The sequence below is a fragment of the Haemaphysalis longicornis genome, unplaced genomic scaffold (genome assembly GCF_048455015.1).
Source record: "Haemaphysalis longicornis isolate Haplotype H1 unplaced genomic scaffold, Haemaphysalis longicornis Haplotype H1 scaffold_7, whole genome shotgun sequence".
Classification (NCBI taxonomy): Eukaryota; Metazoa; Arthropoda; class Arachnida; order Ixodida; family Ixodidae; genus Haemaphysalis; species Haemaphysalis longicornis.
The window spans coordinates 2,508,522-2,527,505 of record NW_027526422.1 but is presented as its reverse complement, the minus strand read 5'-3'; the positions used below and the strand labels follow the sequence as shown (position 1 = coordinate 2,527,505).

The 18,984-nt window shown below is 47.1% G+C and overlaps 1 protein-coding gene across 3 annotated transcripts in view; it reads right to left on the bottom strand.

Annotated features, from left to right (window-relative positions):
* LOC144144303 (putative cationic amino acid transporter) overlaps positions 1-18,984 on the bottom strand; it is a 234,690-nt gene that overhangs the window by 110,085 nt on the left and 105,621 nt on the right. The window lies entirely within an intron of this gene.

Below are 18,984 nucleotides of genomic sequence, written 5' to 3'. Positions count from 1 at the left end.
GTGGGGGATTGGCCAGGAATCTCCTCGTCTTCCTTGGCAACGGGGGGAGATGGGCGCGCGCTGCCTGGCCGCTGACATGGCACATACCCACGTGGGGGATTGGCCAGGAATCGGGCGTGAGAAGGGCTAATGCACCCGCTTAAAGGAGTACTGACACGAAATTTCAAAGCTGAGATCCGCTCTAGCAATCAAGTACAACGACAACACAAATAGGTGCCTGTGAATATATGCATCTTTCTTTCTTTGTAGTTGTGTGTGTGTGTGTGATCTCTCTTTCGCGAACATTACCGAACCGCGCAAATTCAACTCCTGCATTCGCCCTTTCACATTCTTCCCCTCGGGGAAATGCGGGGAAATTTTTCTCATAAGAATTCTTGAAGTGGTGTACAGGGCTGCGCTGCGCATAGTCACTGGTCTCCCCCGTCACTCGAAAGGAGAAAAGTTGCAGTACCAGAAAGCCGGCCTACCAACACTCGATGCGATCACCGAAAACGAGGAGAAGGAGGTTCCGAGAAGAAGGAGGCTCCGAGAAGCAGCCCAGCTTACGGGGCATCGCTCCCTGGCCGGATGAACTGGTGACGGAAGCAAGACCCTTAACGAATAAGGCTAAAGGCCTATAAACGGTACCTCCGGCGAGGTCGTTCCGTCCCGTCCAAAATCATTCCGGCGGCCGGAACGCGGTGCATTCCGGCCGAAAATCGCTTTCCGCCAGGAGATGGCCAACTTCAACTTTTTGCCGGTCCGCGAGGATGACGCGTTTCGCCAGCCATCACCCGACGCCCTGATTGGTTCCTACCGACCTCCTACTGGCCAATCAGGGCTATCAGAAGGTTTCAGGCTAAACAACATGGCGGCGTTGCTCAAGCGAAGCGATGCGGAGGAAAATAGTCGCACCGGCTTATAGTACGTCGCGACTATTTTGTGACTGCTTGAATCGAGGTATAAATTCACAAAGCATTTGTTTGTGCCGACGGAAGCATACCTGCACGGCGCTTAGTTTGAGATCCGCAGTGCCGCGATATTACGGAAGCAAGCATACCCCGATGTTTATGTTGGTGACAGCTGGTCTGTCGTTGTTTTTGGGTGAGCGGGAGTGTGTTTGAAGAAATTGACAGCGTCATTTGTGCTCGCCATCGTCCAAAATGGCCCAAGGAGTGACAAACCAGCAAGCGGTCAGTTCTGTGTGCGTCCGTGGGAATTCGCGGTGCGGCAACGACTATGGCCAGGGTTTCGCGCCGATGCTCTGTGAACGGGCGACTTTTGTGTGCCACTGGTTTCTAAAAGTTCCGACCGTGGCCCGTGGGAGTTCGCGGTGCGGCAACGACTACGGCCAGGGTCTCGCGCCGATGCGCTGTGTACGGGCGACTGTTGTGTGCCACTGGTTTCTAAAAGTTCCGACCGTGATACACCGTGAAGCGAGCCAAAGAAATCATTGCGGTGGGACGTTGCATGTGATGTGCTGCCGTGATGCTGTTCACCGCATTGACCGCGACAATTCGTGTAAGCGCGCGCACGATTTTAAATTTTTTTGCAGTAAGCTAGACATCCACGAAGATTGTTGCAGACAGCAGCCGGCAGCATTTATTTACGCCGACAGCGTCATGTACACTGCGCAACAGTGCTCAACAGCACGCTTGCACCGAAGTTTGTTTTGCGTGCGGGCGCTGGTGGTGTAATCCTACGGGCAGTGCTTTTCATAGGCAGGGATATGCTTTGTAGCAACACCATGCAGTTGTATAAGTACACGCAAAACCTCTCTTAACAGCTGACAATAGGAGTTTCAAGAGCCGTGTATTGAAACATTAGTGAGTGACCCAGTCTACTCATTTGTCTGGGTTGGGTGTGTGCTAGGCTGATTGAGTGTGCTCTTGTTTGTGTCAGGAGTGTTCAAGCAGTCAGAGTGCACGCTCGTTGGGGTAAAGCAGATATACTGTTCTGTGTTGCTTCTGGGGTACACCCACTGTATACAATAGGCTCGTCACCTGCTGAGTATACTGGTGTTTGTGTGAAACTGACTCATTCTTTGAAATCAATCGATAACCATTCCACATGGCCAAATGTGTACTGTCGGGAGCTAAAGTCTGGATTCCACGCAAGCACCAACCAAAACACACTGCAGTGCCACCCTTGGGAAGGGCGACTGCTGCCGAGATAAAGGCTGTGTCGCTTATTTTAACTGCACACATCATAGTTTGCACCTATGCGTTGATGCAGTGTTGGTAAGCAGAGTGACTGAACAGTGTTGCTTCAGCTGCACATGTTGTGCCTCTTTTCAAAGGTGGCCCCAGTGAGTGGCTGAATTTGCAGTTGCTATATGTGTGCGCATTATTGTCATCTGTGTTTTTGTTCTTTATTGTTACTCCGTCTTCTTCAATCATCGTTGCACTTCCTATACAATCTGGGACTCAAGAGTAAAATAATTGCATACTCTGGCCTTGTTTGAATGAAGCATGTCGTATGCTTGAGTTCGTGATAAGGAGTAACAAGAGCGGCCCACTGGTTCAGCTTATCATTCTACGCTAATTACATCGTTCATCATTGCTCAGCGAGAACACTTAGGGAAGGTGTGACACATGGGCAACCGAAGCGAAACAGCTCAGTCCTTTTTCGTACTAAAAGCGTATCAACGAAGGTGCATGCAGTTAAAATGGGACGCACAACCAGTGTATCGACAGCAGAAGCTCTTTCGCATGATGGCCCTGCAATACATTTTGGCCGCCACTTGTGTGGACTCCATACTTTTGCTCCCGACATTAATTAAATGGAAAAGTTGGCTTGTTGCCATTTAGGAATCGTCATAGCACAGCTGCAACCTCGTGTAGTCTTCAGTGTTCCAGCTTTGTGTCTGCCTTGGAGTAGCTGTGCTTAATTGAAGGAGTGGGCACTTTGGCTTCTTTCTGTGACTTCAAATTAAGGGAACGGCCGTTGTATACACAAAGGAGCCATGAAGACAGAATACTTGTTTTATTCGAAAGATTTCGCGTTTTATAGTGCCCCCAGCGCTTGTCCGGCATCAAATGATGCCGTATTCACTGAAAAATTGATCAATTTAGGTTAAAATTTTGATTCTCTCGCCAAATCGTAGGTTTTCGTAATTTCAGCAATGACGTCATGAGCGCGTGTATTCAAATGAAATTCCACTGCGTCATTCGGGTTTGCGGCCTTGCTGTCCGTCAGCCCTCCCAGGTCATCCACGAACCGTTGTCCGCCGTTGCTTTGTTTTTGAGCGTATTTGCACCTGGCTTGTTTTCGTTACTGTAAAAAGTGATCGTCTCGTGAAACCTGGGGTATCCTCGACAAACAGGGTCACGTAAGACGCCGCCGCTTACGCCAATCGGCCAGTGTCCTGTAAGACTACTTCAAAGCGGCGGACTGCTGTGCACCTAAAACAAGCATAGTGCACCCAGTATCAACAGCAGTGCGCATCGGTACTTCTATGCTTACGTGTGTTTTCGTAACTTCCATTGTTTTCTGCATCATTCTTACTGCTGTAAAATGAATATGCATTACACTTAAGCGCAAATAGTTCGTTCGGAAAGCCTATAAGCAGTGCCTAATTTGCGTTTGCTTTTTCCGTCCTCGGCCAATCGCACAGCTGGGCTGATATGATATCATAGGTTCTGTTGCGGGAAATGAGCTAGTGAGTCGCATGGCCACTCCGTTTTTTCCTAATTATGTAGCTTATTTAAGCGAAGTGTGCGTTAACAGTGGTGGCATTATGATTCTAACGAGGCAATCTTTCGAATGAATCGAACTTGTGTTTTGTCCTCATGACTCCTTTAACTAGGATCATGATTGCTTGGCTGCCTTCTGGCCGTCATGTCTTAACACACTCCTATTGAGAAACATTTTTCGGCAAAAGTGGTTTCCTCCTCAGTTGCCACCTGGACATTAATGAGCGTTACAAGTGTGTAAGCAGTGCCGACAACCTGATAAAAGCAGACTTGAATTTCGAGTTGTCAACTTTCCGTGTGATGTGAGTGGTGGTGGCACAATGCACTTCTGACAGATGTAACAGCAATAGCTATGCTGATGTAACAGCAATAGCTATACCGTCGCTCATGAATATAAAGCTCTGGTTTGGTTTGTGAATCAAACACTGCTGATTGCACTTGGCAGTTGCATGGTCAATTGCGATAATGCAGCTTTATGCCGTATTTATTGTTTAAACTCGGTGAGTGATATGTTGAGGATGGCCCTCACACCCACTGTTGTACCCGCGGAGCATAAAATCCAAATAGTACGCGCGCAAACGCTCAGAGAGGCCGGCATGTCATCCATCTCATCAAGTGGGTGCCAGGTCACGCAGGCAACACTGGTGACCGGCGGGCCCACGATCTGGCGAGCGAGGCCCAACCTAAGCACCACTCCCAACCCGCGGGCTCAACCGCGGGCCTCCTGCAACAGAACCCAGGCCCGTTGCCCGTCGGGGAGGCCGAGTGTCCGTCAATAAAGCCCGGTCTGGCTACGCCACCACAGATGACCTAATCGCGTTGTGGCAGTGGCGACGGAAGCGAAGCTACACGGGAAGCCCGCCGCCACCACCACCACCACCAATAAGTGCTACATTAAACTAAAATCTTGTCCCATGGCGTACACATTTAAAAGGTACTTTGGCTAAAAGAGGGGGTAAGAATGAAAAAAAGGGTGTTGTTGTGAACACCCTAAAAAGGGTGTGGTCAGTGCAGCTACGCGTGACAATGTGGCTAGACTGAGCGTGCAGCATGCAGCCCTCTGATACATTCGGTGGGCTTGTCACAAAAATCAGCGCTGATTTTGGAATTATGCATTTTCGTGTGAGCCTATACAAGTCAGCATGCGTATTCCCAAAAACGTTTTAATCACGAAAGGGTTATTATGATCAATAAGCCATAGAATTAAATGCCGAACAGATAGTCCACACCATTTCAACACCCACCAAGAAGGGTGCTCATTATGTCAACACCCTTTTTCCCACATGGGTGTACAGCTACAAATTAGGGCGTCGGTAACTAAGAAAAAAGGGTGTGAAAGACCGCCAACTAAGAAAACAGGTGTAAAAGACCTCCAACTTAATTCGGAGGTATGTTATCCCCGTTTACACTGGTGGACTCCACAGGCGGTGGGGGATGTTTTGTACCTTACGATGTTTGACACAATATGAATTGGCGCGATTTATTACCCGCAGAGCTGTTTAAGCTTGAGCTGCCAGGTTCGGCGGAGCTAGCAAAAAATTCCAAGGAAAAGAAGTGCACCGCCTGTAAAGGGTGCACTACCGCAGATAAGGTCGTATAACAGTGAAGCCGACTTTCGATCTTGTTTGAGTATGCGCGCAAGGCGTGAATGCGCATGCGCACCCCTCGCTGTACTATTTTAGAGGCACCAGTAAAACAAAAATGGGCGCAGCGTGCACCAGAGCGAGCTGCAAGGCTGCAGAAACGGCGGAGCCGAGGGTCGACCTCGCTTGCTTCTTCCCCCTTGGGGGGGGGGATACACTGTAACGGCCTTGAAAAATCCCAATTAACTTGTCCTCACCCCTCAGCAGTTACCATAGCGTAGCAAGAACATTGCAAAACCTAACAAAGCTTAGCAAAACTTAGAAGCACCGCAAGAAGCTAGGTCGACCCTCAGCTTCACTGGGTTTTTTATGGTTTGTTTCTTTTTTTTTTTTGCAACTGTACACCCTTTTCCCACACTACCAACACCCTACAGAAAACCAAGGGCGTTCAAGTCGGTCAACACCCTTTTCGCCACACAAAAAGGGTGTCAAGCTGCAAATTAGGTACCTGGATACTGAACGAAAGGGCGCAATGACTTCATAATTCACTTATTCCACATATATACTACGCCTTTTTTAGATAATAAGGTTGTAATGTTTAGCGTGTATATATAGTCTTGTTTTCATTTTAAAAGTTCAAATTGATGTTTCACGTGCCAAAGCTGGACTTTGGCCATGAAACGCACCGTATATGGAAACGAGCGACCATTGGAGACGAGCAATTTTTTTTTATTTTGAAGATTTTTTAGGAGGTGTGTAGGAGGGTGTGAAAGTATGCCTTCTACTTTTCAGTGCGATTGTGCATGCATGCGTGGCCTTAATCAATCAGCAGATGAACACCTTTTCCACACCCTTTCAACAGCATAACAAAAAAAATCACGCCATATTCACGGAATGAATGATGATAAGTGGGGCGAAGCTCGAGAGGGGGAGATCATCGGTAACCGTAACTCTCCCGTGAAAGTTCGCCCATTACATCATTAAGAAAGACGTAAGACTGTGTGCGTACATTGTACAAATCAACTTTTATTTTCGGAGTCAATGCTCCCAGGCCCAGACCTGGTGAAAGACCCCGCGCCATCGAGGACTGCCCCGCACCTCCACCACAATTTGTCACGTAGGATGGAACACAACGGTAAAGAAATAACTTTTATTTAGGGCGAACTTGTGCCCCAACAAGACGAGAGGAAACGAGCAAAGGTCCTTGCGTCCCGTTCGATCTCCGAGAACGACTGCCTGCGTTCGTGGCGTGATCTCTTGCGTGATCCCCCCCTCGCAGTGCACGTGCACTCGCGCCTCCGTTGGCGAACACAGACAAGCTCGCGCTCCCGGTGCCGAGTTTGCGCTGCCGGTTGCAGCCGGTTCTTGCGCGTGCAACGCGGCCCACTTTGCGACATCTCCGAAAGCATGCGGCGGTCACGTACCACGAGACACAAGGGATGGACAGACCCATGGCATTAGGAGCTTCGCCCCTAAAACCAAGGGCGTTGAAGCTTGTCAACACACGTTTGTCCTCACAAAAAGGGTGTAGATCTACGAATAAGGCTGTTGAAATTAAAAAAAAAGGTGTAATGCCCCCCCCCCCCCCTCCCAACATCCCTTTCCACTTATACTACACCCTTTTGAACAAAAACGATGTAAAACAGTTTAGTGTGCCGTGAAGCGCCCCCTGGCGCGCGTCGCCTTGTTTGGGGGTGACCCGCCGCGGTGGCTCAGTGGCTAAGGCGTTGCGCTGCTGAGCACGAGGTCGCGGGTTCGATTCCCGGCCGCGGCGGCCGCTTTTCTGATGGAGGCGAAAAGCAAAAACGCCCGTGTGTACGTGATTTCGGCGCACGATAAAGATCCCCAGGTGGTCAAAATCCCTGGTGGTCAAGGAACCACTTTTTGTTCGCGCATCCCCTTGTCCAAATGCAGGCTAATGGGCTCATTTTGAGTTTCGATGTTTAATTTATTTATTCTTGCGCAAAAAAAAACAACTAACAAACCCTGTATCTGTATCTGTTTGTTTTATGGCGCAAGGGCAACGATGGCCAAAGAGCGCCAACGCAATGGTTGATCATTTTGAATGATGTTTTAATAGAATGGTGCTGTAAATGTGACGATTTTAAAAGAGGTTAGTGTGGGGGTGTATACAGCCCCTCATTTAAAACAACAATAAAATTGGGGGAATGGGAATGGCAGGGTAAGAATGTAAAAAAAAAAAATAAATAGACACTCATAGCGTCCTCCCACTCTGAGGGGCCCCGAGGTTACACGTGGTATGATATGCGGTTTAAAAAGCCAATGTCTCCCAGGTAAGCAAAAAGGCGTTTACTTGGAATTGAGGGTTGATCAGCTAAAAACATCGAGGGATGAAGAGGAATCGTGTGAGTGTAGAGTTCCCGGAAGTGCTTTTTCCTTGCCTTGTGGAAGTACCCACACTCAACTAAGACATGGCTGACAGATAGGCGATGTCCGCACCTGTCGCATTGTGGCGGTGGTTTGCCCTGCAGAAGGTGCGAGTGAGTAGCGTATGTATGGCCTATTCGTAATCTGCACATGTATACTTCCGTTGTTCTGTTGTGTTTTTCTGTGTAGTAGCTCCCTAATTGGGGTTTTATAGTGTGGATTTTGTTATCTGTCTGAGTGTCCCAGTGTTGCTGCCAGCGTTGTCGGATTTCCTTTCGAATGAATGGTTTCCAGTCAAGATAGGGAAGCTGCTGAACGTCGACGCTGCAGCGAAGTGCTGCCGCAGCGGCGCTCTGGTCTGCGAGTTCATTACCAGGAATGCCACTGTGTCCAGGCACCCAACACACGACTATGACCTGTTTTAAAGCGTAGGCTGCCATTGTCTCTTTAACTAACCTGTTCAGCACAATGTTTATTTATTTATTTATTTATTTATTTATTTATTTATTTATTTATTTATTTGTACATACTGCAGCCCCATGGGGCTTTAGCAGGAGTGGGGGGTACAGAAAGCATACATCCAGAGCTAACTACCAACAGACCGAGGCACATGACAACAAGAAGAGGGAGGGGAGATGACCAAAGGAAAAAGTACACAGAAATCACAGAAAAAAAAAACAAATACCCCATATATGTATTGTAATGGAACACGAGCACTGGCATGAACACTTTAATACGTATTAGGACGAGGAAAGCGCGGACAGGAATTCAGTCAAAGGAAGACAGCGGGTGGAATAGGGCATCAAGTTCCATTGTTCTACGGCAAGTGGAAAAAAACTATATTTGAAAGTGTTGGTGCGGGCGAAGTAGGGGACCAGGTTTAATTTTGATTGGCTTCTAGTCGTACGTGGTTCGGCGTAACTTATTAGGGTATTTTGAGAAAGGCGACAGGAGCCATTTATGATGCAATGCATAAATTTTAGCGCATCAACGCGCCTGCGATCTGAGAGTGGTGTCAAATTCAATGAAGACAGTGTTGATGACGGCGAAAAATAATGGTCGTAGCGGCGACAAATAAATCGAACCGCTTTCTTTTGAATGCCCTCAATTTGATTTATTTCCATATGTTTGTAAGGGCTCCAGACTGGGGAGGCGTATTCGAGAACAGGCCGGATTAGAGACTTGTAGAACATTAATTTAGTTTCTTTAGGAGAGTTCCTTAGTGTACGGCGGAGGTAACCTAACTTTTTTAATGATTTATTGCAGATGTAGTCAATGTGTGACGACCAAGATAAATTATGCGTAATTATGACACCCAAATACTTATATTTTGAGACCCTCTGTAAAGTTTCCTGGTCAATTCTGTAATCGAAATGGGAAGGAAAAGTGCTCTTATGGAAGGAGAGTATAACAGTCTTGCGAAAGTTAATTTTCATATGGAAAACCAAGTTCCTACTTGGTTTTCCATAATGCAGCAGTGCTGTCACAACACTCAATGAGTCTGTGTATATAATGGATTTTTGTGTCTTTCGACACGCTATTGCCGATCTTGGTGGGGTGTTGTGTGTCGTTCCACAGGGTGAGGCGGTATTGTTGGGCCACATTGTGGACTTCAGCCCCTTTCTTCAGAGTTCGGGTATATCCCCATGCTACGTGGGGTGCATTGAAGTCCCCAACCATTATAAGTTTATGGCATTTTGTCACTTTCAAGACGGATCGAATTAGGTTGTCAAGGTCCCCTAGTTTGTCCGAGGGCGGGCTGTATATATTCAATATAAACAGGCTCGTCTGATTCTTCTTTGGAGGCAAAATTTCAACAACGGTGTTTTCAATCCTATGTTGGACTGAATGCTGCTGCGTCGTTAGATATTTCGAAGTTAGGATGGCTGTGCGGGTCCTGCCATCTGCTATGTGCGTTTCGTATCCCCGCAATGTTAATGAATCTGTCCCTGTCTCTTGAAGGGCCAGGATGTCCGGTTTTTCCTTTTCAGTTAGTTGTGAAAGATTATGTCTCTTTAACTTAATTGTTCTGCAGTTCCATTGCCAAATTTTGAGTCGTCGATCCGCGCTCTTGTCGTCGAAGTGTTGAGAGGGGCTATACGTCGTCATCGTCTAACGTCTCCTCCATTCTTGCTTCTCTTCCCGGGTAGCTTTTGGGCTTTTTACGAGCTCTGTCCTTTTCTTCTATGGTGGTAACTCTTCGATCTAGTTCGGTCTTTTCATTTATGAGAGTGGCCAATGTGCCCTGAATTTTTCTTTGGGTTTCCAGGTTTTCTTTGAGGGTGGTGTTAATATTCTGAATTTGTGCTTGGATTTGCTCGAACGTTTGTATAGCCATCTGCTGGAACGTGCCCTGATCCTGCTTCATCTGGTTGACTTCTTTGTCTTGTCCAGCTTGGTGCAATTTCATTTGCTTTATTTCTTTCAGCATTTCTTCCATGTACAATCTCGTAAGCGCATGTTCTTTCATCAATTCTTTGGTAATTCGCGTGTTCTCTTCAGCGTTACGCCTGAGTGCTTCGAAGGCAGCTGCCCAGTCGGGTGCATCTCGTCCTTCTTTGCTAGTGCAGGTACTAGAAGGACAGGAGACTTGTGCAAGGGGAGGGAAGTGTTCTTCTGAGAACACTACTTTGTGCACGTCTCCTTGTGCACGCCTGGAAAGCGATCGTGATGGCGATCGCGACTCTTTACGGATCCTTTGACTTGAGCGAGAGTGTGATCTGGATCTCGAATTGGTGGAAGGGGACGACTCACTACTGCTTTCTTTCAGAATGCCTGAGGGCACCCCTGTTGCGGCCATGGCATTTTTTAGGCCAAATGAGTTGCAGTTGGTCTCTGAGGGAGCCGTTGACCAGGCTGCTTTTCCGCTTGTTTGGTCCCATGCCTGCCTGGTGCGAAGCGGGGGTGGGGGTGGTTTTAACCGGCGCCTGCACTCTTTACCGGCGGTCTCATGCGGTAAGTTGCAGAGCTTGCACGTCGGGTTGCAGTTGTGTTCCTCGTTTTCTGGTTTCTTTCCACACTTTGAGCAGACTTCTGGTTTTGGCGAAGAGCAAACATCCTGCCTATGTCCAATATCTCCGCATGCCTTGCAGTATTGCACAGATTTACGGTAGGGGCGGCATCTGGCTATTGCTCCTAGTACCTTTATGTAAAAAGGCACATGTGGTCCCTTGAAGTGTATTATGGCCGCTGACGAGTTTCCCAGTCGTCTGGCTGATACAATTTCATGGCGTTCTGCCGATATGTAGTCCATTATGTTGTCATTGGTTAGCCAATCTGTAATTCCTACAACTACGCCCGCACTCGTGTTGGGCAGTGGTTTGAGATAGGCAGTAAACGTGCACAGGTTTGGGCCTACCTGGAGTTGTCTGATGGCTGTGAGGCGGTCGATCATATCCTCGTGCGCTGTGCTTGCCACGAGTAGATTTTGGGCCCACTGAACTTGAGTAGTCACTTTGTTTACAAAGTCTCGAAGCGGCATGTCTACGGCTCTTGCCATTGCGAGGGCAGCGTCGGAGTCCTTCCATTTAGCGAGGTGAAGCCCGGGAGTTGGTCTGAAGACTATTTTGTAGTCGGTCTCCGGCAAAGGTGGTGACCTGTTGCCCGTGGATTTCCCCGTTCTTCTGGGTGGTTTGCCGATACTGGTACTGTGGTTGCTGGCAACTTTCGATAGGCTGTTGATCCCTGCAGCGGTTTCGGACTTTCCCTCCTCTTCTTTTTTCTTCTTGGCTGCGCTGCGTCTGTGGACTTCTTTCATCCATAGCGTTTGGTAAACTGTTCTTCCGCTGTCTGCTTCGAAACTTACTTTTACGGCGTTGTTTTCGCCTTGGTCTACGGTTTCTGGCGTTTCGTCTTGCATCTCCTCCTCTTCTTCTTGGGTCATTCCTCCCTCCGGTGATTGCATGCTGGATCAGTAACAGGCGGCCACGAGCTCACCGGTGAGCGGCGCACCCGGCCACGAGCGCCACGTGCACCGTGGAGCTGCTGCCTGGCGATCTGGGGCTTAGGCCACGTCGCGCACTCGGGTGATCAGTTATTGTGGTTACAGTCCACGTACCAGTCAGTGTTTGATGTCCGCGTGTTCTTTGTCACTTGGCGAGTTCGATGATTGCTCACAGACAGAGTTGCGTCGTAGGTAACTGGGATAACTGCACTGAGTAGAAAGAGCCCATCTGAAGCACGCCTGCACTCCGTGGCCCCCTAGCGGCTTTTTTCATGTCACACGAGAAAAAATATTTCTAGGAGTTACTGGTGAGTAGCTAAGAACATCTTCAATTTTCTTTTAAATGGTTGAAGCGAGCTAACTGTCTTTATTTCCAATGGTACATCATTCCAAAAAGAAACAGCAGAAAAAAGTAGACTAAATTTGCCATAGTTAGTTCTTACCTTGGGCAATAACAAATTCTGACGGGAGGAAAATCTAGTGCAATTAGGGTTGGTTAACATGTGGCGGGGGAAGATGTCAAGATCTAGGAGGCTATGCAGTACTTCAAAAAATAGAACTCCAACGCTATACAAATACATCTTTGGCAAAGGTAATATATTAAGATGAGTAAAGATAGGAAGAGATGGTGACGTTTTTGGGGAAAACGTTATTATACGCATTGCTTGTTTTTGAAGTTTTTCTAATGGTGAAAGGTGATTTTTATACGATCGACCCCACGATGTGATGCAGTAGTTCAAGTGGCTATGGATAAATGCATAATATAAATCCAACAGAGTTTTCGTGCTAAAGTACAGTCTAGCTCTAAGAAGTGCTCGAATGCCAAATGATATCTTTTTGCAAATGGAGGAGATATGGCATTGGAACTTTAGGTGAGTGTCAACAATAACACCTAAAATGGGTGTTTGGTTCCGCACTAGAATGGGATTGAGGTCTATATGGAGGCAAGGATTTATTTGCAACTTTTTATTCGGGGAGTGAAATACCATTAGGGACGATTTGGACGAGTTAATAGATAGTTTGTTATTAGCACACCAATTTTCAAGAGAAGATAAGTCATGTTGCAAGTCAGAAATTAATATCTCTGCATCAGGATTGTCTGAAAAGATGGTGGTATCGTCGGCGTATAGAATGCATTTCGAGCGCGTGAGGCACTGCGGTAAATCATTTACGTAAGTAAGGAATAAAAGCGGCCCTAAAACAGAGCCTTGAGGGACGCCTTTCCTGTTAAAAGCAGAGGACGAAAAAGTGCCATTTACGCAAACAATTTGCTGTCTATCTGATAAGAAGCTCTAGAACAATTGAAGGGGCGGTCCAGCTATTCCGTATAACTGAAGCTTAGTGAAGAGGATGTCGTGATCAATACTGTCGAATGCCCTCGATAAGTCGACGAATACCGAGCCAGCGTAATTTCCTTTGTCAATGAATAATTTAATACTATCGACGAAACATGCCAAAGCTTTATCTGTTGAAAGGCCAGGTCGAAAGCCGAATTGACTGGGAGTTAGTATATTAAACTTTTTATAGTAGTTAGACAGTCTCTTTTCGATTAACTTTTCAAGCACTTTGTCAAGAAATGGGAGGACTGAAATCGGTCGATAATTTTCTATTTGATTCGGATCGCCTTTTTTGAAGACCGGAACAACTTTAGCCAATTTAAATATGCTTGGGAACACACCGGTTTTAAAGACAAGATTGAAAACAGAACTTAAGATTGGAAGAATGAATGGACAAATCAATTTGATGTGTTTCCCCTGAATTCTATCTAAGCCAGGACCAGTCGCTTTCAGCCCTGAAATGACGGCTTCAATTTCCGCAGGGTTGGTAGGAGTAAGAAAGAATGATTGTGGTTGGCGAGCAAATGTGGGCGTATACATCAAAGAAGAAGGGTCAGATGATTCTGTAGAAAAATGTTGATTCCTCGCGGAGCCGATGTGAGGTGCGTCCGATCGCCAGCGCACGTGCCGGGCTCCCTCGAGCGGAATCAAGCAAGGAACGTTTTTGTATAGCCTGTGTTGCTGTTCTCATTGTCCTTCTTTTTTGTCTCGCTTCTCTTTGCCTTTTTTTTTCTTCTCCTGGATTTACCTTTGTTGTCATCTTACCACTGAAAACATGTAACCGACACCTCCGCTGCCAGAGCTGCTCCTGAACCATGTGTAACACTCGGCATAACATGTATATTTATGTGTAAATAAAGTTATTGTTTCACACACACACACACACACACAAGGTTTGTAGCGCAGTGGGAAGAGCGCCACGTACCTCCCGTTGCGGCAAGAAAGTCATGGGATCGAAACCGGGCGCCGCCTAACTATTTCTTTTTATAGTGGACTGCGCTGACGTCAGCGTTTGGCCGCATGCACATGCGCAGTAGAGTGCGGACGGCGGACAACAACGACAACAAGGGAGGGAGGGACACACCCCGAGCATAAGATGCTTCGCATCTAAAATGGCTAAGTTTGTCGACTTCTTGCTCGTCGTCTGGCGAAATTGACTCCAAACTCAGTGGCAACCCTGTCCCTTATTAACTGCCAGCCGCTGCCAACGTGTTCTGGTTCGTTCAGACAGGCAGCTCGTCGGGCCACTTGCCCGGGGGAGCTGGTGTCCACAGCGGCAAGAACGCGGTTTTCAGCCACTCTGGGATTACAGCTGTGGGAAGACCGTAGGCGGGGCGCGGAACTGCTGCAGGTCCAGGCCGCGGAAGGTTTGGCAGCGTGCGTGGATCGGGCGAGGTGGGGCCACGGCCCTATCCGGCGTAGAGCCGGCTCATTTCGACACGGATGAGTGAAACTTGAGCGCAAACAGACACAGGGACGAGAAAGGAAAACGACACCAGCGCTTGTCGTCGTTTAAGCGGTGGTGTCGTTTGCCTTTCTCGTCCCTGTGTCTGTTTGCGCTCAAGTTTCACTCGCGGATGTTCACCAACTACCTCGTCTCTCCATTTTGCTTCGTTTCGGCACGGACTCGTCTTTGATGAGAGCGAACGGGGATGCCTGTCCTGGAGGCCCACGGATGCAAAGTTGCTCAAGACATCTGCAGGGACAACGAGGTGCAGGTTCCGAGGGGAAATGCGCCCTTAGTAAATATGGAAACTAAGTGTGCGTGTGTACTCATCTCCATCAAGAGGCGGACAGAGAGACCTGACTGACAGGATATACGTTTGTTAAGCTCGTTTCACAACATCCCACTTTTTACGTCTCGCTGTACTACGGGACCGCAGTATGCGTCGCATTCAATCGCATAAAAGTCCTGACAAATCATCACACCTGCTAAAAACATTTCACCCAAACCACCATTGATACAAACACCGCTGCCTGTCCTACTCACACAAACAACTTGATGTTTGCAAACCTTTCAAAAACCTACGCTCAACAAAAGTTCCCAGGTGAACTGAATATTCATCTACACGTCTTCATATCTTGGTATCATGCTCCGAAAAGCCCTTTAACGAGCCCCACCAATCCTGATTCGCCATAAACAATTTCGTGTGTCACAAAGCATACAGCGATAAACAGTATGCGGTAGGAATACCACTTTTCATTGCATTTGACATTTTCTGCGTCACTAAAAAGACCCTGTGACAAATAATGCATGTAGCCCAGCTTGTTTTTACGCTTTAGTGCCCCTTTAAAAGCGCGGGAGCCGTCAGCTCAATGTTCAAATGTTTTCTCTGTTGAGGGTAAGATCAGCTAAAGCTCGCCACAATTCATTCTTCTTTTTTTTTTTTTTTTTCGAAACCGAGCTGCGCTGACTTTTTGTGCGCCAGTCAATACGACGCGGGCTGAGCATTGATCAAAAGTGGCAAAGCAAGGAGTCCTGCCCGGGTTCTGAAATTCCAAACGTTCCAGCAAGCGACGATGGCGTTTAGCATTGCGTTAAAGAAAAATGGCTGTACAACGAGACAGAGAGAGAGAGAGAGAGAGAGAGAGAGAGAGAGAGAAAGGAAGTCGCTCGCGGAGAACCGAAGAACCGAAGTCCTGATGGTAATGGTGGGCAAACGAAACACCCGCTACAAACAGGAATTAAAAAAAACTACACGACAGAGAATGCAAGCTTGTGCACTCTGGAACGCAATGGCGAGACTAAGGGAACCAGGGGTGCGAAAACGATCGGGACTAGAACCAACTGCGGCAGACTGTGGAAGGTGAACATATATCGTGTGGAGAAAGAGCGCCCTAAAAAACTTCCACTCGGCGGCTCGATCGATGGCCGAACAAAACGACTCTCAAATCGTGCAGGGCAAACAACTCATATATAACCGTCGCACCGCCGCTACCGCTGTAAACTGAACGCATAACAGTCAAGGGAGATGGCGAAATGTGGAATGTTCTCTCTCTCGTTTCGTTGCTGCATGCCGCACCGACGAAGCTACGAAAGCGCGTGCGTCGCAGCTCGCCGCAATGTTCAAACGGCGAATTGCCTTGCCTCGTTGCTTTCTAGGCGTTTTTTTTTTTTTTCGACTGCCGCGATATAGTCGAGACCGTACGCAGTACAAACTGTTCACTTTATGCACGTATATCTTTACAGTATTTTTCGCAGCCGCTTTGGCCTTAGCTGTGGTTCCGCGAAGCAAACTCCGCGGATAACTTTCATGGGCGTTTATAGAGTCGCTCGGCTTTGCTCGAGTTGACCCAATTTTTCGGCAGCTTCATTTGCTCACGGCTTTACCGCAGTTTCAAGCTCACCAAGTGGGGCCGAGAGTAATTGGATGATTTTACAGCGAAAGCACTGTCTACGCGGCATATTTTAAAGTACTAATTCGTTGCGTTGCGAGTGACTTTCAGCCACCGGCACACAGGCTGCGCCTTTTTTTTTTCTCTCATCGCTTCGCTCGCTCGGAGCCTGGCCACTGCGGTGCCACGTGACTAGGCGAAAGTGAAACGGCTGTTTCGCCTGCACTTTATCGCTCAGCGTCGGATGGGCCGTCCGTGCACGAGCTTCAGCGTAAACGAACCACGTGACTAGGCGACTGTTCAAAGGCTGCTTGGCCGCCGCTTGGTCCCTCAGTATCGCAATCGATGGCTCGCAGGCTGGGCTGTCTGTTAAGTGCAAGTAAAAGATGGTTCCAATCGTCCAGTAGACATAGCTAGACGGCGAGCTGCGAAACCTCGAGCAAAGAATGCGTGCATCGTGTCTGCTTTCGGTCGTGATAACTACGTTTACAAGTGTTAAACCTGGGCCTTTTTTTTTTCATTCATACAGAATGCGGTTTTCCAATTCATGTAACCTTGTGGGAACGTCTGTCATAAGAGAATTCAGCGCTTAATTTTTATTTATTTATTTATTTGAAATACTGCCAGTCTCCTTTGAGACCAGATCATGTGGGCATACATAAACAGACGTAGACAATAACAGTGGAACCGGGTGGTATACATGAATGAACACGGATAATAACAGTAAGGATACTCGGTAGATAACATAGCAGTGGTGAATAAACATTCTTTAAGCTGATAAAATGGAAACATGCAGGTTTTGTTTACACAACCAGGTGTTCGGTGTCGACCAGAAAATGGAAGGGCGCGACTCATATTTCAAAAAAATTTGGTCGAACAGATCTGACAACTGTACGTGTCTCAATGTAGCACTTTATTTACATCCAAGTAACGAGTATCGAGCATGCGTGTAGAACAAGTTATATAAAATCATAAAAACAGCAGGAAGAACATGTTACAGAAATCAAACATAAAGGAGGAGTAAACAGTCCAGAGTAGCCGCAAAAGGATACTTTGCAACACGCGATGCAGGCATACAAAGGCGTAAGGTGCTGTACATTGTGCAGTGTACTGCAGCGTAACGTGAACGGGAGCTGGGTGAAAGATTTCCAACTATTTGATGTTTTCCTATTAGGGGCTACTATTCGCGATTCTTCATAAAAATTTAGATAATGAATCCGTGTTAATGGTAGACAGGCTTAAGCGGTTCCACTCTCTAATGGCGAGTGGAAAAAATGAATACTAAAGGCATCGTTATGACAGGAATATTCGACTAAAGTGCGCGGGTGCTTTTGCCTTGTTTGGCGGGTTCCGAAAAGGCGGATGTACTTATATGCGTCGATTTTATAATGATCGTGCAAGAGTTGGAACAGGTACTTTAGTCGCCCTTGTTATGCTCCAAATTTAAGTGCAGAAAGCCCACAATCAATTAACATATTAGTTGGTGAGTCCGTACGCATAAACTTATTGCATATAAGTTTGACGGCTTGCCTCTGAACCCTTTCCAGTTTTGTAATGCTGGTAGCAGTATACGGCAACCATACGGTGTTGGCGTATTCTAGTACTGGCCTTGTGTATGTGGTGTAAGCTAGGAGTTTAGTTGATTTTGGCGCAAGCCGCAAACATCTTCGAATATAAAACAGCTTGCGCAAGGCAGAGGATGTAATGTTTGCGATGTTCGAGTCCAACTTAAGATCAGATGTTAGAATAACCCCTAAATATTTGTGTTCATTTACTTTGACCAGTTGCGTGCCATTGATGTGGCAAGAGAAATCAATGGGTTCTTTTTTCCTTGTTATTGTCATACACACTGTTTTTTAGGTTAATACTCATTTGCCATTTGTTGCACCAGTTGGCAAGCTGATTTATAGAATGAGTGAGCCCGAGATGGGCTCTAGGACTATTGATTTCCTGGTAGATAATACAATCATCAGCGAAAAGTTTGATGTTACTTGCAATTTTTGCCGTGATGTCATTAATAAAGATAAGAAAAAGAAGCAGACCAGGCAGGGAGCCCTCGGAGACCCCTGACGTTTGCCCTCTGATGGCACGTGTTCAAAGATCACAAATTGAGAACGGTCATGTAGGAAATCTTCAATCCAACTTGTTAAATTTCCTGTTCCAATTATACTTTTTATTTTTGCGATTAGTTTGCCGTGGCACACCGAGTCGAACGCTTTAGAAAAGTCGAGCAGCATGAGGTCTGTTTGTGTGCGATTGTTGATAGAAAGAGCAAGGTCGTGTACAACTTCTGTGAGCTGCGTTGTTGTAGACACTCCACTTCTAAAGCCGTGTTGGCTAGGTGATAAGGTTCCTTTAGCTTCTAGGAACAATGTTAGATCCTTTAGGATGATGTGTTCGAGTAGTTTATATGATGTACTAGTTAGGGAGATGGGCCTGGAGTTAGAAGGGTCTGTGCTGTGGCCTGCTTTAGGTATCGGTGTTATCTTCGCCTTTTTCCAGTCATCCGGAAGCTTTGATGATGAAATGGATTTGCGGTAAACTAGCCCTAAATACTTCATACACCATTCTGCATACCGACTGAGAAATTCGTTTGTAATGTCGTCTGGCCCGCAAGCTTTTTTTGGGCCAACCTTCAGCAAGAGGTTCAGAATTCTTTCATTAGTGATAATTGTGGGGATCCTGACGCCCAGGCCATTGCGCGATCACTGGGTTTGTGGCCT